The sequence below is a fragment of the Ranitomeya imitator genome, chromosome 5 (genome assembly GCF_032444005.1).
Source record: "Ranitomeya imitator isolate aRanImi1 chromosome 5, aRanImi1.pri, whole genome shotgun sequence".
Lineage (NCBI taxonomy): Eukaryota > Metazoa > Chordata > Amphibia > Anura > Dendrobatidae > Ranitomeya > Ranitomeya imitator.
Genome location: NC_091286.1, coordinates 356177737 through 356193738, shown reverse-complemented (window position 1 = coordinate 356193738; position 16002 = coordinate 356177737).

Sequence of the window (16002 nt, the reverse complement as noted above, 5' to 3'; positions counted from 1 at the left end):
CGTGTACCCCTGGAACCAATTTAAAATTGCCTACAGCCAGCCCAATTTTTTTATTTTAGGCCTTCGATGCCTGTCTGCGGTCCATTCTTTCAACTACTACTACACTGACCAGGTCACTGCTGCCCGTGTACCCCTGGAACCAATTTAAAATTGCCTACAGCCAGCCCAATTTTTTTATTTTAGGCCTTCGATGCCTGTCTGCGGTCCATTCTTTCAACTACTACTACACTGACCAGGTCACTGCTGCCCGTGTACCCCTGGAACCAATTTAAAAGTGCCTACAGCCAGCCCAAGTTTGTTATGTTAGGCCTTCGATGCCTGTCTGCGGTCCATTCTTTCAACTACTACTACACTGACCAGGTCACTGCTGCCCGTGTACCCCTGGAACCAATTTAAAATTGCCTACAGCCAGCCCAATTTTTTTATTTTAGGCCTTCGATGCCTGTCTGCGGTCCATTCTTTCAACTACTACTACACTGACCAGGTCACTGCTGCCCGTGTACCCCTGGAACCAATTTAAAATTGCCTACAGCCATGTGTTATTATTTTAGGCCTTCGATGCCTGTCTGCGGTCACTCCTTCCACTAGGCCTCCACTGACCACACCACTGCTGCCCGTGTACCCCTGGAACCAATTTAAAATTGCCTACAGCCAGCCCAATTTTTTTATTTTAGGCCTTCGATGCCTGTCTGCGGTCCATTCTTTCAACTACTACTACACTGACCAGGTCACTGCTGCCCGTGTACCCCTGGAACCAATTTAAAATTGCCTACAGCCAGCCCAATTTTTTTATTTTAGGCCTTCGATGCCTGTCTGCGGTCCATTCTTTCAACTACTACTACACTGACCAGGTCACTGCTGCCCGTGTACCCCTGGAACCAATTTAAAAGTGCCTACAGCCAGCCCAAGTTTGTTATGTTAGGCCTTCGATGCCTGTCTGCGGTCCATTCTTTCAACTACTACTACACTGACCAGGTCACTGCTGCCCGTGTACCCCTGGAACCAATTTAAAATTGCCTACAGCCAGCCCAATTTTTTTATTTTAGGCCTTCGATGCCTGTCTGCGGTCCATTCTTTCAACTACTACTACACTGACCAGGTCACTGCTGCCCGTGTACCCCTGGAACCAATTTAAAATTGCCTACAGCCATGTGTTATTATTTTAGGCCTTCGATGCCTGTCTGCGGTCACTCCTTCCACTAGGCCTCCACTGACCACACCACTGCTGCCCGTGTACCCCTGGAACCAATTTAAAATTGCCTACAGCCAGCCCAATTTTTTTATTTTAGGCCTTCGATGCCTGTCTGCGGTCCATTCTTTCAACTACTACTACACTGACCAGGTCACTGCTGCCCGTGTACCCCTGGAACCAATTTAAAATTGCCTACAGCCAGCCCAATTTTTTTATTTTAGGCCTTCGATGCCTGTCTGCGGTCCATTCTTTCAACTACTACTACACTGACCAGGTCACTGCTGCCCGTGTACCCCTGGAACCAATTTAAAATTGCCTACAGCCAGCCCAATTTTTTTATTTTAGGCCTTCGATGCCTGTCTGCGGTCCATTCTTTCAACTACTACTACACTGACCAGGTCACTGCTGCCCGTGTACCCCTGGAACCAATTTAAAATTGCCTACAGCCATGTGTTATTATTTTAGGCCTTCGATGCCTGTCTGCGGTCACTCCTTCCACTAGGCCTCCACTGACCACACCACTGCTGTCCGTGTACCCCTGGAACCAATTTAAAATTGCCTACAGCCATGTGTTATTATTTTAGGCCTTCGATGCCTGTCTGCGGTCACTCCTTCCACTAGGCCTCCACTGACCACACCACTGCTGTCCGTGTACCCCTGGAACCAATTTAAAATTGCCTACAGCCATGTGTTATTATTTTAGGCCTTCGATGCCTGTCTGCGGTCCATTCTTTCAACTACTACTACACTGACCAGGGCACTGCTGGCCGTGTACCCCTGGAACCAACATCAGAAAATATAAAAATAAGTATTTTGCTTATAAAAAAGAAAATACTGGTGAGATATCAAATGCAGACATTTTAACATTAAAAACAAACACACAACTCTAATCTGGTACAGTACTAAAAATGGCCACCAGCTACAATTACTTTCTCCTGCAAGTAGTTAACTGAAAGTTTTTTTAAATTGAAAACACACATATGGCATCCACCGAGTGTTGTCCTGTCGCGTCTTCTTTATATTATTGCCGAGAAGATGCAAAATAATGAAAATAATAAAATCATTAATTACCAAAATAATAGAGAAAGTCAACACCACATTGCAAATAAACATTCATTCCAAATAAAGAAGCAGGGCGCGTCCGAGGGTGAGTATATACCTAATAAGAATATAATCACCCTCGGACGCGCAATGCTTATTTCCAACAGCCTTCCTTCCTAAGAATCAGCCCTTCCGTCGTGTAGAGAGACGTTGTGTTACACTCCAAGGTGTTCCCCAGGTTGCCTTTCCTGAGCTTCGATCTTCCGGCTCTCGTTTAGTAGTTCTTGGAAACTACTCTGCATTAGGCCTTCAAATTGGGTATGGGGTGTAGAGAGATGGTGTGTTCCACTCCAAGGTGTTCCCCAGGTTGCCTTTCCTGAGCTTCGATCTTCCGGCTCTCGTTTAGTAGTTGTTGGAAACTACGCTGCATTAGGCCTTCAAATTGGGTATGGGGTGTAGCGAGAGGGTGTGTTACACTCCAAGGTGTTCCCCAGGTTGCCTTTCCTGAGCTTCGATCTTCCGGCTCTCGTTTAGTAGTTCTTGGAAACTACACTGCATTAGGCCTTCAAATTGGGTATGGGGTGTAGAGAGAGGGTGTGTTACACTCCAAGGTGTTCCCCAGGTTGCCTTTCCTGAGCTTCGATCTTCCGGCTCTCGTTTAGTAGTTGTTGGAAACTACGCTGCATTAGGCCTTCAAATTGGGTATGGGGTGTAGCGAGAGGGTGTGTTACACTCCAAGGTGTTCCCCAGGTTGCCTTTCCTGAGCTTCGATCTTCCGGCTCTCGTTTAGTAGTTCTTGGAAACTACACTGCATTAGGCCTTCAAATTGGGTATGGGGTGTAGAGAGAGGGTGTGTTACACTCTAAGGTGTTCCCCAGGTTTCCTTGCCATTGCTTCGGTCTTCCGACTCTCGTTTAGTAGTTGTAGAAAAGTACACTGCATTAGGCCATACAAAATGGGTATGGGGTGGAGAGAGATGGTGTGTTACACTCCAAGGTGTTCCCCAGGTTGCCTTTCCTGAGCTTCTATCTTCAGGCTCTCATTAAATTGTGGTTAAATGGAACAACTGCATTTGGCGTACTAGTTGGTTTGGGGCCTACTATCGGTGTCTGCCACTCCTTGCTGTTCTCCTCCACTGAACAAAGCTGTGCCGCCTGTTTACTACGGTTGCCAATTTTGAACTGCATTTCGACTACTTACTGATTTGGCCCTACTCTCTGTGTCAGCCTCTCATTCCAGTTGTCCTCCACTGCAATGCCCCCTGGTTATTCCTGTGTTACCAATTTTGAACTGCATTTAGCCCACTTTCTTCTTTGGGCCTATATCTGTGTTTCCACTTCATCGTGCCCATTGCCCAGCCAGTGATAGATGAGTCTGCTGGTACATTGACCCATAACGCAACATTCCCCGTGCACGCTACACAACAACATTGTGACCCTGCTGAAAGTCAGGTTGCTCTTCCCGCATACCATACCACCTTACACGGGGACAAAGAGGAAGGTGCAGATGAAAGTGCAGGTTCCTTCATCAGGTGGGGGGAGGAATACTAGTTGGCGACGTCACTGGCACAGGGCCTCTCATAGTACGCAAAAGTGTTGCTGCCGGTGGGAGGCGCCCCCGCCGTGCAAACACACCGCTGTACTTTGAGGGGCCCTGTGCCAGTGCCAATGCCAACGAGTGGGCCCCCCCTGCTTGCTCAGGTTCACAGCACTTGCAAAGTTGAAATACTTACCTCTCCCTGCTCCACTGCCGTGACGTGGTCCAGATTTCCTGGGCCCACTAATTACTTGAACCAGCCCTACCCCCCACAACTTTAGCCAAATGACCCCCAATTTCAAATGCCTTCCAATTATTATAAGGTAAATTACGCTTGACAAGCTTCATTAAGAAGAATGGATGGTTTTGACATTAAAATGGCCACTCTAGGTGTTTTCCTGGCCCCCACTCACTGCCGACTATGCTGCCCCATTGACTTGCATTGGGTTTCGTGTTTCGGTCGATCCCGACTTTACGTCATAATCGGCCGATTTCACTCGACCCGACTTTGGACATAGTCGGGTTTCGCAAAACCCGGCTCGACTCTAAAAAGGTCAAGGTCGCTCAACTCTACTTAGGAAGCCTTTGCAGGTGTTTTTGTTAATTATTCTTATTTACTGAGATAATGCCTGTGAGAAGATGGCCACTTACTAAAGACTATAAGATGATTTAATTATTTAATAAATATTTACTTACTGTGTTTTATTAGTGATTTGCTTCCTCATCAGTTCATCCTCAGAAATCAATGTTTCCATTCAGTGACAACAAGGATGAGGACATGCAGGCTGGATCTTATGTATACTTAAGGAAAGACACGAGATTGCTAAAGGTAAATGTAAAGCAATCATTCTATCAATTCCCTCTGTATCTCAAGGTTTTAATCCATTGTTCTTCCAGCTTAGGCCCTTTGTGGATGGGGATTGTAGACCTGGGGAGCCATCACCACAGGGGGTCTTATATGCAGCCCCTGGTGAGAAAATATGCTTCATTCTGTGAGCTAAAGGAAAATGTTTAAGGGGGAGGAAGAAAAAGACACAAGGGTTGAATCAGGCAGTTGTGGGAGTGACTTTGATGGCAGAGGATCCAAGCTGGGATGGATGGTCTATGGAGTTTTGGAGATCGGTTGCCAGCTGGGCTGGATCCTCGTGCTCCGTTTGAGGGATCTGTTGTCTGGATTTAACAAATTTTCTTAAGGATTGTTGATCCTGGATACATGGATGTCGGTTGTGATATTTGTTGTTTGGAGGAGCCTGGACTGTGACTACAGACTGTACTGGTGGGAGATATGAAATATGTGGGCCAACCAAAAGTTGGGAGACATTAAGTATCGCCTGATACTTGGGCAGTGGGACTATTGCACCCAGGGAAAGGATATTGTGTATTGAGAACATTGTATTTTGGCCATCTACCTGGATTTGTTGTACTACCATGGAAGTATGGGGAAAAAAAGAATTCCATTGTTAATCTGCCTAGATGATTTTTATAACCCACAACATCAGATCCTCACTATCACTTTTGGGTTTTCATTGACTGTAAGCCATAATCATCAACATTAACAAAAATATACACATGAAATAGATCAATCTGTAATGACTATAATATATGAGTTTCCATTTTTTTGTATTGAAGAACTGAAATAAATTAACTTTTTGATGATATTCTAATTTAGTAAGAAGCACTTGTACCTGAATTATCATAGATGCCTTTATGATTGCTCAGTAGACTTTACAAGAAACACATTGAAATATCAACTACACATTTTTTAGGTCTTTTTGTTATAGCCATTTATTGCTAGTGGCAAGAATTACAGAGATATGTTAGCCATAAAGCAGGACATACTAGAGAGAGTATTACCTCCTTCTTATTGATTTACCCCTTATGTGTCTCTGCCCTTATTATATGAAAAGGAGAAATGCAGATGGCAGAAAAACTGTTCTTTATTCATTTATCTGAGAAATTCAAAGTTATAACACTGACCTATTAATGCATATTATCTGTAGTGAAGGTATTAGTTCAAAAAATATACTTATCAGCATCAACATCCTCAGAAGTGGGTTGTTCCTGCTGTTATTTAAAGACCAATTTAGTCCTATAATTTTTCAGATACATATGAGCCTAGTATGCCTGGATAGAAATTCAGAAGCACGATAATCTGTATAACTTCAAAGTACATTTTCTTTCACATGCTAGGACACCATTAGTAACCGTAAATGTCATTTTAGTCCAGTTATACTCCAAAGCTCTCAAATAATAGCTGTTGTATGTAAATATGAATCAGCCCTTTCATATATTTCAAGATGAAGATTGAATTGTACATTTTGCTATGTTTTAGTGAAAAAGAGAAATGGTTCTGAATTAATATATAATAATGCTTAACATCCAGTTTATGCTCACATTGATTATGTATTACCTTTGAGTTACTTTGTGATGTGACTTGTTATGCCAATTTTTAAGTTCTTTTTGACTTGTATATTTGTCCTTTTTTATCTTTTTGTGCCTATCTGAAGAATTGTATTTTAAAAATCTCATACCTAGCTCCCAAGAGGTTTGATGCACTGTACTTATTGTAAGAGTTGAGGTGACCATCAAAGACTCCTTTTGACTCTGATAACATAATTCAAAGCAGTATTTGCTATGAACCTCTGCACTCCAGGGAAAGTGGAGGTCATGTTCAGTATTTCTCGTACAATCCATTTGTTTGGAACACTTTAATGTCAAAAGGTTTTTTTTCATTATGAACTGTGCATGAAAGAGGTTGCTTCCCTTGACTCTTCACATCTTCTGCCCTTTCTTTTCACCTAGAAGATTGTTATGCCTTATGCTGCTAGCTGTTATGAAATTTTATGTGGTCCATCTGCGACCTTCTCTGTTCACAGCTAAATGGTTAACACTTTAAAACAAAAGTGTTTGTATTGTGACTATTTAAGTTTTTTTAATACCTGTATGTAAAATATCAGACATGTCTGCCTTACAGTAACCAAATAAGAGTAGTTCTTATAGATGTGCAAATAAATTTGAGTTGAACTGAAATGTACTTGAAATTTACAAAAATCTGCATTCATCAAAATACGAAATTTTTATAATTCGCTTGTACGCAGATCCAGAAAAATGGTTGCCCCTGGCTACCATTTTTCTAATTCAGAAAGAACCATAAAAAAATAAAAAAAAAAAAATATTTTTCTCACCTCACCACTTCCTTTTTTAGACCCTCCTCTCCTCACCATCACTCGTCCGTAATTTGCTGCATCACTGCAACTCGTGCGGAAATCTTCGGTTCATGCACATGTAAAGTAACCGTCGAAACTCGAAACCTTCTACGTAAGCAAAACCCTTTCAGGCCTCATCAGAGCCGAAAGTCCTGGCCTACGTAAGACTTCAGCATGAGCAGTGGTGATCAGAAGATGTGTCAAGGACCAGGAGGGTGACTGTGAGGGGCGAAGGTGCTGGACTGGTAAGAAGTATGTTGAGTATAAGAATTTTTTTATGTTTAAAGGGAACCTGTCCTCAGGTCAGGCCGTTATGAGATGCAGCCATCACCTTTCATGCCTGATATACTGCATTCTATAATGCTGTATATCTGCCCCCAACCCGACCTGGAAAAACTGAAAAATGACTTTTATTATACTCATCTGGGGGGCAATCTGGTCTTCTTGCGATGCCATCCTCATTCTTGGTTCATGTGGATGACGTGTCCCTGCATCATCCGCACAGTCTGCTCAGCATTGCGCTCCTGCGCAGGCCTACTCCTCTGCCCTGTTGAAGGCAGAGCAAAGTACTGCAGTGTGCAGGCATTAGGAAACGACAGAGAGGCCCAGCGCCTGCGCACTGCGTCATCCACGCGAACAAAGATTGAGTACGGCGATCATAAGAAGATGGGAGATGCCGGACCAAGATGAGCTACACCCCTCGGACCGGACCACACTGCAGGTAAGTATAATAAAAGCTATTTTTCTTCTCTTACAGGTCTGGTTGGGAAAGATGTACAGCATTATAGAATGCCGTAGATAAGCCCTGAAAGGTGGTGGCCGTAACTCGTATCAGCCAAAACTGGTGACAGGTTCCCTTTCTCATCTTACATATAATAGAACCTGGAGAGACCCCAGACCATAATAAGGGACATTAAGAGAATGATATCTCTGCAAATCGAAAATCACTGAGAATAGATAAATTTGAATTTTGCTTGATCTGTTCATCTCTGTTAGTTCTTAACATAGAGGCCATTTACACGTTATAGACAGTCTATACAAGCATCATCTTTTCCTTAAGCAATCTGGGAGGATAAATAATATAAGGCACAGATTACTTCACTTTTACATTAAACAGAAAAAAGGAACAGAAAATAATAAAATTAGCTTTTGGGTATTTTGCTTGCAAGTAACTTAAGCGGTGAATCTCAATGTCAAGAAACTGTTACCATAAATTTTAGGGTGTATAGAAATGTATTTAAAATGTGTCCAAATGTCCTACTGTCCATCTATAAATCTCTCACAAGACCAAATGTGAATATGGAATTCAGTTGTGAGGGTACAATTCAGATGGCCAGATTATTAATTGCATCGGTGGTATATTTTACAATAAGAGGCTTAAAGGGAACCTGTCACCCCGAAAATCGCGGGTGAGGTAAGCCCACCGGCATCAGGGGCTTATCTACAGCATTCTGTAATGCTGTAGATAAGCCCCCGATGTTACCTGAAAGAGGAGAAAAAGACGTTATATTATACTCACCCAGGGGCGGTCCCGCTGCTGGTCAGGTCGGATGGGCGTCTCCGGTCTGCTGCGGCACCTCCCATCTTCATTACAAGATGTCCTCTTCTGATCTTCAGCCACGGCTCCGGCGCAGGCGTACTTTGCTCTGCCCTGTTGAGGGCAGACAAAGTACTGCAGTGCGCAGGCGCCGGGCCTCTGACCTTTCCCGCGCCTGCGCACTGCAGTACTTTGTCTGCCCTCAACAGGGCAGAGCAAAGTACGACTGTGCCGGAGCCATGGCTGAAGATCAGAAGAGGACGTCTTGTAATGAAGATGGGAGGCGCCGCAGCGGACCGGACACCCACCCGACCTGACCAGCAGCGGGACCGCCCCTGGGTGAGTATAATATAACGTCTTTTTCTCCTCTTTCAGGTAACATCGGGGGCTTATCTACAGCATTACAGAATGCTGCAGATAAGCCCCTGATGCCGGTGGGCTTACCTCACCCGCGATTTTTGGGGTGACAGGTTCCCTTTAAAAAATTAGGTTTATTCACCTTGTTAAAAAATATACCTAAAGTCTAATCTTATTAATAGATATAAATATGTCAGGTCAAAATTAAGAAATGACATATGAATTATTTATTCTATGAACTGTACAGATGCATTCTATACATGTCAAGGAAAGGTAAAGTCAGACATTAATATAGAAAACTTTCTTTCTAGTGATGAGCGAGTATACTCGTTGCTCGGGTGGTCTCCGAGTATTTGTGAGTAGAGTTGAGTGACTTTTACTTTTTTCGGATCGAGTCGGGTTTTGCAAAACCTGACTTTGTCAAAAGTCGGGTCGGGTGAAATCGGCCGATTATTGCGAAAAGTCTGGGGCCGACTGAAACACGAAACCCAATGCAAGTCAATGGGGAATCAAAGTCGGCAGTGAGTGGAGGACAGGAAAACACCTACAGTGCCCATTTTAATGCCAAAAACATCAATTCTTATTACTTAAGCTTGTCAATCTTAATTTACTTTATAATAATAGTTAGGCATTGAAAACTGGGGGTCATTTGGCTAAAGTTGTGGAGGGGAGGTAGGGCTGGCTCAAGATTTTCGTGGGCCCAGGAAACGCGGAATACGTCACAGCAGAGGAGCAGGGAGAGGTAAGTATTTCAACTTTGCAAGTGCTGTGATCCTGAGCAAGCAGGGGGACCCACTCATTGGCACTGGCACAGGGCCCCTCATAGTACGGCGGTGTGTTTGATGGCGGGTGGCGCCTCCCACTGGCAGAGACACTTTTCCATACTATGAGGGGTCCTGTGCCAGTGACGTCGCCAACGAGTATGATCCCCACCTGATGAAGGAACCTGCACTTTCATCTGCACCTTCCTCTTTGTCCCCGTGTAAGGTGGTATAGTATGGGGGAAGGGGAACCTGACTTTCGGCAGGGTCAGATTCTGGCTGTGTAGAGTGCAAGGGGAATGTAGTGGTTTGGGTCAATGTACCAGCAGACTCATCTAGCAGTGGCTGGGCAATGGGCAGGATGAGGAGGAAACACAGATATAGGCCCAAATAATAAAGTAGGCTAAATGCAGTTCAAAATTGGTAACAGGACTAAAAAGGCGGCATAGCTTTGTTCAGTGGAGGAAAACTGTAATAAGTGGCAGACACAGTTAGTAGGCCCAAATAATAAAGCAGGCTAAATGCAGTTCAAAATTGGTAACAGGACTAAACAGGCGATATTGCTTTGTTCAGTGGAGAAAAACTGTAATGAGTGGCAGACACAGTTAGTAGGCCCAAATAATAAAGTGGGTTAAATGTCTGCCAAAAAATTGTTCATAAATAAACAGGTGGCATAGCTAGGTACAGGGGTGGGCTCCTCTGCTGAGTAGCAGACAGTGGTAGTAGGCGTAAAGTATTAACTGGTCTAAATGGAGGCCAGGGCACCTGTATATTTTAACTATCATCTATCATTTCAACAAATTTGTATTGGCAGTGCCATTGAAGGATTTAACAGCACAGACTACACAGTGGTGAAGCAGGGAGAGGTAAGTATTACAAGTGGTAGAGCACTGTTTGAGCTGGGGGGGAACACTCTCTCATGGGCGGCGGTACTGGCACAGGGCCCCTCATATTATGATGGTGTGTCTGACATTGATTGTGCACCACCACCATCAGAGACACTTCATTGTACTATGAGGGACCCTGTGCCAGTGCCGTCGCCCAAGAGTGGGCCCACCCACCTGTCCAGGCAAACGGCACTCGCACGGGTGCTTGCGCCAGGTGGTGGCCACGGCCCTGTGGGGGGAGTCAGCCCATTTAGGGAGGTATAAAAATGGCCTATGGTGGACATTCAGCAGCTGCAAATGGAGGAATTGGAGAAGTCAGTAAGAGGAGGCCAAAAGCAAGACATTTTTCAGGCAAGCTACGTGTCAGCAGGGGAAGGTGGGGCAAAGTAATTTGAAATCCATGATTGGTTCATTTTAATGAAGGTTAGATCATCAACATTCTGGGTAGCCAGATGAGTCCTTTTTCAGTCAGTATTGAACCAGCAGCACTAAAGACTCTTTCTGATAGCACACTAGCAGCAGGGCAAGCGAGCTCCTGTAATGCATATTCTGCCAATTCAGGCCAGGCGTCTATTTTAGATGCCCAGTAATCAAAGGGGAATGACCTGTGAGGGAGAACATCGATAAGGGAGGAAAAGTAGTTCGTAACCATACTGGACAAATGCTGTCTCCTGTCACTTTGAATCGATGCAGCAGTACTTGTCGTGTCAGCGGTCATTGCGAAATCATTCCACAACCTGGTCATAAAACCCCTCTGTCCAACGCCACTTCGGATTTGTGCACCTCTAACACGTCTGCCGTGTTGCCACCTACGGCTTGTGTGAGAACCATCACTGCAGCTGTGTGCTGGGAATGCCTGAACCAAACGGTCTACAAGAGTTGCTTGTTTGGTAGCCAATATTTGCTCAAGGTTCTCATGTGGCATGATATTTTGTAATTTTCCTTTATATCGTGGATCCAGGAGGCAGGCTAACCAGTAATTGTCATCGGTCATCATTTTGATAATGCGGGGGTCCCTTTTTAGGATACGCAAGGCATACTCAGCCATGTGGGCCAATGTTCCAGGTGTCAATTCACTGCTTGTGCTGGGTTGAAGAGCACTTTCTTGCAAATCAACATCACTTGTGTCCCACAAAAACCCTGTACCTGACCTTGCAATGCCACCAGTTTGTATTGCCACCTGAGAAGCATCCTCCTCCCATAAATCTTCATCCCCATCATCCTCCTCCTCTTCGTCCACCACCTCGTCCAGGAGAGTTCCCTGAGCAGATAATGGCTGACTGTCATCAAGGCTTCCCTCCTCCTCGGCTGTGCGTCAAACTTTGCATCAGCAGACGCATTAGTGGGATGCTCATGCTTATGATGGCGTCGTCTGCACTTACCAGCTGTGTGCATTCCACAAAACACTGAAGGACTTGACAGAGGTCTTGTAGCTTCGACCACTGCACACCAGACAACTCCATGTCTGCCATCCAAGTGCCTGCCCGTGTATGTGTATCCTCCCACAAATTAATTACAGCATGCCTCTGTTCGCACAGCCTCTGAACCATGTGCAATGCGGAGTCCCACCTTGTTGCAACATAGATTATTAGGCGGTGCTGGGGAAGATTCAGAGATCGCTGATGGTTCAGCATACAGCTGGAGTGTACGGGCGACTGGCGGATGTGCGAGCAAAGTCTTCGCACTTTCAGGAGCAGGGCTGGTAACTCCGGATAATTTTTGAGGAAGCACTGCAGCACCAGGTTCAATGTGTGAGCCATGCAAGGAATTTGTTTAAGTTCTGAAAGGGCTATGGCAGCCATAAAATTCCATCCGTTATCACTGACTACCTTGCCTGCCTCAAGATGTACACTGCCCAGCCATGACTGAGTTTGTTGCTGCAAGTACTCGGCCAGTACTTCCGCGGTGTGTCTGTTGTCACCCAAACACTTCATTTCTAACACAGCCTGCTGACGCTTACCACTAGCTGTTCGATAAAGGGACACCTCCTGTGCCACACTGGCAGCTGCGGATGGAGTGGTCGTGCGACTGCGCTATGTGGACGAGCTTTCGCTTCTGGAGGAGGAGGAGGAGGGGTGGCAAATGCCTACAGCCAACTGTTTCCTAGACCGTGAGCTAGGCAGAACTGTCCCACTATGGCTGTCCCCTGTGGACCCTGCATCCACCACATTAACCCAGTGCACCGTGATGGACACGTAACGTCCCTGACCATGCCTGCTGGCCCATGCATCTGTTGTGAGGTGCCCCTTTCCACTGACTGATTGCCTCAGTGCATGGACAATGTGGTCTTTGACATGCTGGTGGAGGTCTGGGATGGCTTTTCTCGCAAAGAAGTGCCGACTGGGTAGTTCATAGCATGGTACTGCATAGGCCATCAGGTCTTTGAAAGCTTTGCTTTCAACCAACCGGTAGGGCATCATCTCTAACGAGATTAGTATAGCAATGTGGGTGTTCAAACCCTGTGTACGCAGATGAGAGGATGAGTACTTTCTTTTCCTAATGAGAGTATCCTGTAAGGTGAGCTGGACTGGAGAGCTGCATATGGTGGAACTAGCAGTGGTGGTGGTGGACATGGCGGATTGAGAGAGGGTTGTTGTTGGTATTCTTGATTTTGGCCTACATACAGTGTTTCCTACCAATAACCTTGTGATTCCCTGACTGCTTTGGCCTTGCGACGATACCTCCATATTTGCTGCTGGTGGTGTCCTAACCGGTGGGCTTACAGTGAGGGAAGCAATGTAGCGTTGCTGACTACCTTCATTCTGAGCAGGTGCACCAACGGTACGGGATGTTTGGTAGTTAGTCCAGGCTTGCAAGTGCGTGCTGGTTAAATGTCTAAGCATGCACGTTATAGTTAAATTTTTAAGATTCTTCCCTCTGCTAAATGTCTTTGAGCATTTCTTACAGAAAGCTTTTGACTGATCATTCGGATCTTGGTTAAAAAATTGCCACACTACACTCTTCCTACTATGGAATACCTTTTTAGGCATTGCATGCTGTCCTACTTTCACCGGATGGCCACGCTGTCCTAAAACTGTTTTTGTTTTTGACAAATGTTTTTGGCCTGATACGGGCCTGCCAGATGACAGCTGTTACGATGTAGATGGCTGCTGCAGATCATCCTCCTCCGCTTCTGAGCTACTGGCAACGGCACCCTCTTCCCCCAATGGCTGCCAATCTGGGTCAACGACTGGGTCATCTATCACCTCCTCTTCAATGTCATGTGCACCTTCCTCTGTGTCACCGTGTAAGGTGCAATAGCATTCGGGATGGGGCACCATAGTCTCATCAGGGTCAGTTTCTGGCTCAGTACACTGCGAGAGCAATGTAGTGATCTGAGTCAATGGAACAGCATAATAATCTAGCTGTGGCTATGTATCAGTGCACTCCATGTCCGATTCATCTTGTAATGGGCAGTTAACAATTTCCCTTTCTAACCCAGGTACGGTATGTGTAAAGAGCTCCATGGAGTAACCTGTAGTGTCGCCTGACACATCCTTCACTTTTGGTTTGGGTGAAGGACACAAGGAAACCTCTTGTTCCTGACCGGGAGCATCCACTGACGACTCGCTGCTTTTATATTTGGAACTCTCTGAAGAGGAGGCAAAAGAACTAGAGACTGAGTCAGCAAGGAAATCTTTTTCCTGCTGCTCCGGCTTTAAAAGCTGTTTTCCTAATCCCAGATAAGGGAGCCTTCGAGGCCTTGTGTAGCCAGACGATGACACTGGCTCAACACCTCCAGCCTTAGGTGCTATTGTGCTTTTGCCACTACCACCAGATGCAACACCACCACCACCACCATCAGTACCAGCTGGCAACCACCGTCCATGGGCTCTTCCACCAGACTTCTCATTTTTTGGAAAATCTAACCAAAATAACCACCATTATATGGTACTGTAAAACAAGTTAGAAGGTGTATATAAACTTGTTGAGAATTTAAATCTCCCTTTTTTTGGGGGGGAGACTGAACCAAAACTCAGGCCCTGTGCATAAAACAACGCAATGTAAGTGGCAGAAAGTGGCTGGCTGATATACAACAAACTAACAGGACTGAAGTATATCCACTTTGTGAGAATGTGAATATCACTTTTTTTTGGGAGACTGAACCAAAACTCAGGCCCAGTGTATATAACAATACAATCTAAGTGGCAGAAAGTGGCTGGCTGACATACGACAAACTAACAGGACTGCAGTATATCCACTTTGTGAGAATTTGAATCTCACTTTTTTGGGGGAGACTGAACCAAAACTCAGGCCCTGTGCATAAAACAACACAATGTAAGTGGCAGAAAGTGGCTGGCTGATATACGACAAACTAACAGGACTGAAGTATATCCACTTTGTGAGAATGTGAATATCACTTTTTTGGGGGGAGACTGAACCAAAACTCAGGCCCAGTGTATAAAACAACACAATGCAAGTGGCAGAAAGTGGCTGGAAGATATATGAAAAAATACAAGGACTGTAGTAAAATTTCAATCTCCCTACAATGATCTCAGGACAAGTATAGCAGCAATAAAAAGGACTGCTGCACTCAAAATTGTGGACAAGTAAACAAGATAACTGTGCAGAAAGGAGCAACAGGATTTTTGCTTTTAAAAAAGTAGTTGGTTTGCACAGCAGCGTGCAAACAGCAATGCAGCTATCATGGTGCCTTATAAGGCAACCATAATAAGCTACACAGCTGATGCACAAAAATATAGCCTCCACTGTCCCTGCAAAAAATGGTGGTGTTGGACAGTGGAAATCGCTACAGCACAAGCAGTTTGGGGGTTAATCTTCCCTCCCTAACTATATCCCTTCTTCTGATGAATCTGCAGCAACCTCTCCCTATGCTTAGATCGGCAGAAGTAAGATGGCGGTCGGCATGCACGCCCCTTTATAGCCCCTGTGACGCCGCAGAAAGCAAGCCAATTACTGTCATGCCCTTTTCTAAGATGGTGGGGACCGAGACCTATGTCATCATGCTGCCCACACTCTGCGTCCTCCATCATTGGCTGAAAAATGGCGCTGAAGGCGTCATTTGAAACGTGACTTTTGCGCGCAGATCGGCGACCTCTTGGCCGATCCCACACTAGGATCGGTTCGGGTTTCATGAAACCCGACTTTGCCGAAAGTCGTCGATTTTTGAATTTGTCCGATCCGTTTCGCTCAACCCTATTTGTGAGTGCTCGGAGATTTAGTTTTTGCTCACTCAGCTGCATGATTTACAGCTACTAGACAGCTTGAATACATGTGAGATTCCCTGGGAACCAGTCAACCCCCACATGTACTCTGGCTGGCTAGCAGCCGTAAATCATGCTGCTGCATCGACAAAAACTAAATCTCCGAGCTGTCACAAATACTCAGAAATCACCCAAGCATGCTTTGGAAAACCCGAGCAACGAATCTACTCGCTCATCAGTGGTTCTTTCCAGTTAAAGTAGTGATAGTATGATGGAATGCCGTTCCACAAAAGGTCAGTAATAATGGCAGATATGATGAA